Source organism: Herpailurus yagouaroundi, unplaced genomic scaffold (assembly GCF_014898765.1).
Source record: "Herpailurus yagouaroundi ecotype Mexico unplaced genomic scaffold, PumYag 163, whole genome shotgun sequence".
In the NCBI taxonomy this organism is placed as follows: domain Eukaryota; kingdom Metazoa; phylum Chordata; class Mammalia; order Carnivora; family Felidae; genus Herpailurus; species Herpailurus yagouaroundi.
In genome coordinates this window covers 42,037,301-42,043,173 of record NW_024412404.1, presented here as the reverse complement: position 1 = coordinate 42,043,173, position 5,873 = coordinate 42,037,301, and the positions used below count along the sequence as shown (strand labels likewise).

The window sequence follows — 5,873 nt, the reverse complement described above, 5'->3', positions numbered from 1 at the left end:
ACACACACACACACACACACACACACACACACACACACACACACACACAAGTGGGGGAGGAGCAGAATCCTAAGAGGGAGAGAATCCCAAGCAGGCTCTGCGCTGTCAGCACAGAACCCAACGTGGGGCTCTACCTCATGAACTGTGAGATCATGACCTGAACGGAACTCAAGAGTCTGATGCTTAACTGACAGCCACCCAGGCACCCCTAGAGATAACTTCTGATGAGTTTGGCATGTAGCCTTATAACCTGTTTTAAAAATCTTTTACAAATTTAATGTGTGATTGTCTTAGTTTGGGGTGCTATAATAGTATACCAGTCACTTAGTAGCCTATAAAATTCCTCACAGTTCTAGAGGCTGGGAAGTCCAAGAGCAAGGCACCAGCAGATTTGGTGAAGGCTTGTTTCCTGGTTCAGAGACAGCTGTCTTCTTACTTTGTCCTTACAGAGCAGAGAAGGTAGGAAGTTTTCTGGGGTCTCTTTTATAAGGGCACTCATTCCATTTATGAGGACTCTGCCCTCATGACCTAATTACCTTTCAATGGACCCACCTTTACACACCATCACATTAGGCATTAGGTTTCATCATCTGAATTTAGAAGGGGATACAAACATTGTCTATAGCAGTGTTGATAAGAGATAATGGTATTTATGTCTATTTTAACATTTTATTTTGAAAACAATTTTAGTTTACAGGAGAGTTGCAAAGTGTTTTAACATTTTATTTTGAAATAATTTTAGATATACAGAAGAGTTGCAAAGATCTTAACAGAAAGTTCCAGTATACCTTCACTCAGCCTCTCCTAATGTTAACAGGTTCCATAACTCTGGTTTAATGGTCAAAACTAAGAAATTAACACTGGTACAATATACTATTAAATTATAAACTTTGTTAAAACTTTACCAGTTTTTCCACTAATGTGTTTTTATGGTTCCAGGATCCAACATTGCATTTAGTTTTCTCTTTAGCTTCCTCCAACCTGTAACAGTTTTCAGTCTTTCCTTGACTTCCATGACCCTAACACTTTTTTTTTTTAAAGGCTTCCATTTTTTTTTAAGTTCATTTTTTTATTTACTTTTAAGTAATCTCTGCACCCAACATGGGGCTCGAACTCTTGACCCTGAGATTAAGAGTTACATGCTCTCCCGACTGAGCCAGCCAGGCACCCCAACCTTAATCCTTTTGAATAGTCCAGGTCAGGTATTTTGTAGAATATCCCTTGATTTGGGTTTGTCTGATGATTTTTCATAATTAGACTGAAGTTATCCATTTTGAGGAAGATTTTTTAAAAATATCAATATAATATACATATTATATATCATGCTGCAACTTGCTGCTTACATTCAGCTATATGATTTTGAGATAAATCTATATTAACATATAGATCAAGGTCACTTCTTTTAAATCTGCTATAGAATTCCATTATGAGCATTCTACATTTTATTTAGCCACTCCCCTAATGATGGGCATTAAGGCTGATTCCACATTTTCTTTCTTTAAATTTAATTTTTAAAAAATTTTAAAAGTTTATTTAACTTTAAATATTTTTTATTGTTTTAAAGTTTATTTAACTTTATTTATTTAACTTTAAATATTTTTTATTTTTTAAGTTTATTTAACTTTTTTCTGTTAGCACAGAGCCTGATGTAGGGCTGGATCTCATGAACAGTAAAATCATGACCTGAGCTGAAATCAAAAGTTGGACGCTCAACTGACTGAGCCACCCCAGCACCCTCACATTTTCTTTTTTAACAATATCATAGTAATTATCCTTATACACACCTCCATATTACATACAGTTAGATAAGTAGAAGTGGTATTGCTGAGACATGGATTTAATAGATGTTGTTCAGTTGCCCTCTAAAGTGGAGGTGCCAATTTATATTCTTTTCATATTATGAAGATTGAAAATTGTTGCCAATCTCAGTTTTAATTTCCGTTTCCTTGGTTACCAGTGAGATAGTATTTTTTTGTGTGTTTGTTAGCAATTTGTATTTTCTGTGAACTGCCTATTTATATTATTTGCCCATTTTTCTAGTAGATTTTTCTTCTTATTGATTTGTTAAGAATCCTTTGTATGTTCCAGATACAAATCCTTTGCTTTATATATTACAAATTTTTTCTTAGTTATGTCTTGTTTGTTTCCCAATTTTTAAAGTTATTACATGTCTCTGATTTTTAAAATTACTTGTTCTGATTTTTTTTGGAAACACAGCTCTCGATTATAAAAGTAGTATAAACAATGTAGAAAACCTGGGAAATTTATGGAAAAGTATAAAGAAGAAAAGAAACCACCCTGAGTAACATACTTATATATTTCCTTTTAGTTTGTGTGTGTTTGTGTGTGTGCACTTTTTCTTGCTGTTGGATTTTATATACATATATATATGTGTGTGTGTGTGTATATGCATATATACGTATATACATACATACACACACACACATATATATGCATGCATTTTATTTGCTCAGTGGGATGGTCTTTAGACAGAAACCCTGACCTTTTTCCAAAAACACTTGGTTTAAAGATGGCATTAGATGAACTTCCAACTCCTATTCCTTTTTCTCACATAATCCTGAAAAATCTAGTAGGTGAGAGGTCCAAGGCCTGTCCTCAGCTGACCCGAATGAAGTTGGCTCAAAAACCACCAGAGAGGTAAAAAAAAATGCTCCAGCAGAGCAGTTATTTAAAAATCTTGAAGGTTTTAGTTGATGGCAAGCGCAATGAGTCAATATTGCGGAAGCCAAGAACTTCACTGGGTGAATGGAAGGCAGTAAGTCCTATAAGGAGGAAGTTAGGGGACTGCTTTGCTCTGATGGTACTACAAACATCTGATTCCGTTTTGGGTGATATACTCTACAGGAGCCACATTCAAACCTACTAGGTTCATGAGGAGAATGAGGACAAAGACCTTCCCTCCCCCAGTAAAGGGAGATACTGGTCCAGAACAAAAGACGACCTTGGGCAGAAATCTTCAAGTATCTGAAAAGTAGAAGTCAAAGAGAGATTAGACCGGTTTGTTCTCTGAGGCTCCCAAGGGATAGGACTTGGGCCAGAAAGTAGAGGCTTCAGAAACACTTTATTACCGTTGTCAGCGCTGCTGAGGAATGCATTGCTCTGGAAATAGTGGGCTTTCTGTCCACTATTGGGGTCTTCTTTAGAATTGGTGGTGGGTCAATACAAACATTTATTGAGAGCTGTGTGCCAGGACTGTGCTAAGCACCTTCCCTCTACTATTTCATCCTGTAACACCTGTACGTACTATTGTTATCAGTTCCTGTATTATAGATGAGGGAACTAGGTAGTGAGGTCAGGTAATTTGCCCCAAGTCACACAATTTGTAAGCGGTGGAACTGGAATTCCAGCCTGTTCTGACAAACTCCAAAGCTAGTGCTTTTAATTGTCAATGGGATTCAAGGGTGCTATGGGGGTCTGGACCAGAGTGGCTTTGAGGTCCATTCGACCAGAAGATTCTGTGACTGGGAAAAAGGGTACCCCATCCCTCTAAGGAAAAGCGTTGGAGGGTTGGCCAAGGCTAGGTAGCCCCGGGCCTTGCTGAGGGGCGGGGCACAAGGCCAAGGGATGCAGACCTAAAAGACATGTAAGGATTGTCAACACGCGTTACCCCACAGCTCGGCAACAACTGATGTTCTGTTGTTTGTGGATCTAGCAAACCTGAGCGCTAGAGCCCGAGGCGCGCGCGCCAGCATCGCGGCTCCTCTCTGCCAGAGCAGCTAGGGAGCGTCGTGGCGACCGGGTTATGCGGCGGAGCTGGGGAAAGAACAGCGCGCCGGTCCCTGGCAGGGCGCGAGCTGGGGGCGGTGCCAGGGCGGCGGGGGCGGGGAAGGCGCGCGCCAAAGCGGCTGCGACAGTTGCGCGCTGGGATTGCTGCCGTGCGGCGGGGCCGGTGAGTGCGGCTGGACCCGCGGGAGGGCGGGGAGGGAGCGGGCGAGCGAGCCAGCAAGCACGCGAGGGAGGGTGCGTGTCCGAGCGCGCGACTTGGGACCGGGGGCCAGCTCCTGCCCCTGCCCCTGCCCCACCCGGGCCGCCGCGCCCCTCCCAGCGCTCGCCTGCGTGTCTGAGGGCTCGGCGCCCGCGTCCCCGCACGGCGTTCCCACCCCCCCGCAGCTCGCCCCTGCCTCAGATTGGCCCCTACCTCCGCGTCGCGGCGACGCCCCCAGCCTCACGTCACGCCCGCGCCATTGTTTCCATGCCTTTGGCTCGTCGGGACTCGCCCTACCCTCGGAGCGCGGCCCTTCGTCTCCTCAGAGCCAGCCTCGTCGTGTCACGTCCGGTTCCCCCGCTTTCCTCACGCTGGTGGCAGCCCCCACCCCGCCTCAGGCGGATACCTCTTTACTCAGTTCTGCTTCTTTTTCCGGCCGACGCCGGCTTTCGCCGTCCTCGCCAGAGGCCAGCGTTTCCGCCCTCTTGATGGGCCTCAAGCCCTGCGCTTTCGGGGTGGACCCCAGGGAGCTAGCGGACAGCTGTGGAAGGAGGCGAGGTTGACAGCGTTTTAGCAAGACCTGCTGGAAATTGCCAGCTTGATAGCCCACATGCCAGTTCTGTCCTTGCAGTGCTTCTTGGAAAGCTCACCGCGAATCGCAAACCGCCGCAAAAACCATGCTCGTTCTTTCCAAAGGGCTCCCAAGTCCGGGGTCAGCTGTCCGGTGCCGGTCCGTAACTTTCCTTTTCTGGGGATCCCTGAAGCTGGTGATAGTCGAGAGGGGAGATGCACATCAGAGGCCTGAACCATTAGTCGTTAAGCATAACGTTTGGGGGGTTTGACGTCAGTAGGCCTCAGCTTTTAAAAGCAGTCGGTAGAGCTTGGTGTCAGATATGGTTTTTTCCAGTGCGGTCAGCCCCGTTAGGTTTGAGGGATGTATTGCAAAGTACAGTGCTCTGCAGTGACTAGTCACTTTATAGGGTTGTTTGTGTCCGGGTGCAGAGAGGTTCTTGGTTGAACTCTACTTGTTTCATAATGGCTGGACACTGTTCATTTTGCCTCTTCAGAGAGCAGGTGCAATTTCTGCTAACTAACTTGAAGGGAGGAATGTTGAAACAGTACCATTTACCATGGAAACTTAATGTGATTTAGGTCTTCTTGAAATTCACTAGGACATTTTTCTTTCCTAATTTAAGTTTTTTAAAGTAGGCTCCATGCCCAAAGTGGGGTTTCTACTCAAAACCCTGAGATCAAGAGTCACTTGCTCTCCCACTGAGCCAGCTAGGCTCCCCTACTGAGACACTTTTCAGCAATGGTTAGAATTTATCTAGATGAAGACGTCCAGGCCTGTAGAGGTTAAGTTCCAAAGGACACAGCTAGTCAGTAATTAAAATGAGAACTCCATAGGCCAATGCTAGCACACACAGACTTTATTTCTGAAATTCATTTCTTTTGCAATATAAGACACTACAATTTCGGCTCTTATAGGTTGCTGCATTTACTGTCATTAACCTAGAATTTAGTAATCAGTCTGTAAAATGAGAGGGCTGAAGGAGATGTTCTGCAAGGTTTTGGTCAGTTCCACGATTGGATTCCATGTATGAAAATTTGTAATTAGCTACAATTTTCCAAAAGTTTGTAATTGTGGGGAGATTTATGTAGAGAGGTATTATGTATCTGCAAGCCTTACTACTGACATCAGGTGTATCTTCCTAAAGGAAACCAGTTGACAGTGGGATGTTAGGAGGAGGGATGTTCATTCATCTGTCTCTCTAGGCTGTTTCTGCTGTTTCATGGGGGAAAGAAAGCACTCATAACATGTTTGTTTTAATACATCTTTTCATTGCTCTTAACAAAAAGCTTAATTCAGTGAAATACTGAGGAACAAAAAACAAACCCCAACCTTTTCATACTAATTATGACCATG

The 5,873-nt window shown here is 43.8% G+C and overlaps 1 pseudogene; it reads right to left on the bottom strand.

Moving 5' to 3' along the window:
- LOC121037472 (40S ribosomal protein S11-like) overlaps nucleotides 1-3,116 on the bottom strand; it is a 6,358-nt pseudogene extending 3,242 nt beyond the window's left edge.
- Nucleotides 3,117-5,873: the final 2,757 nt, after the last annotated feature.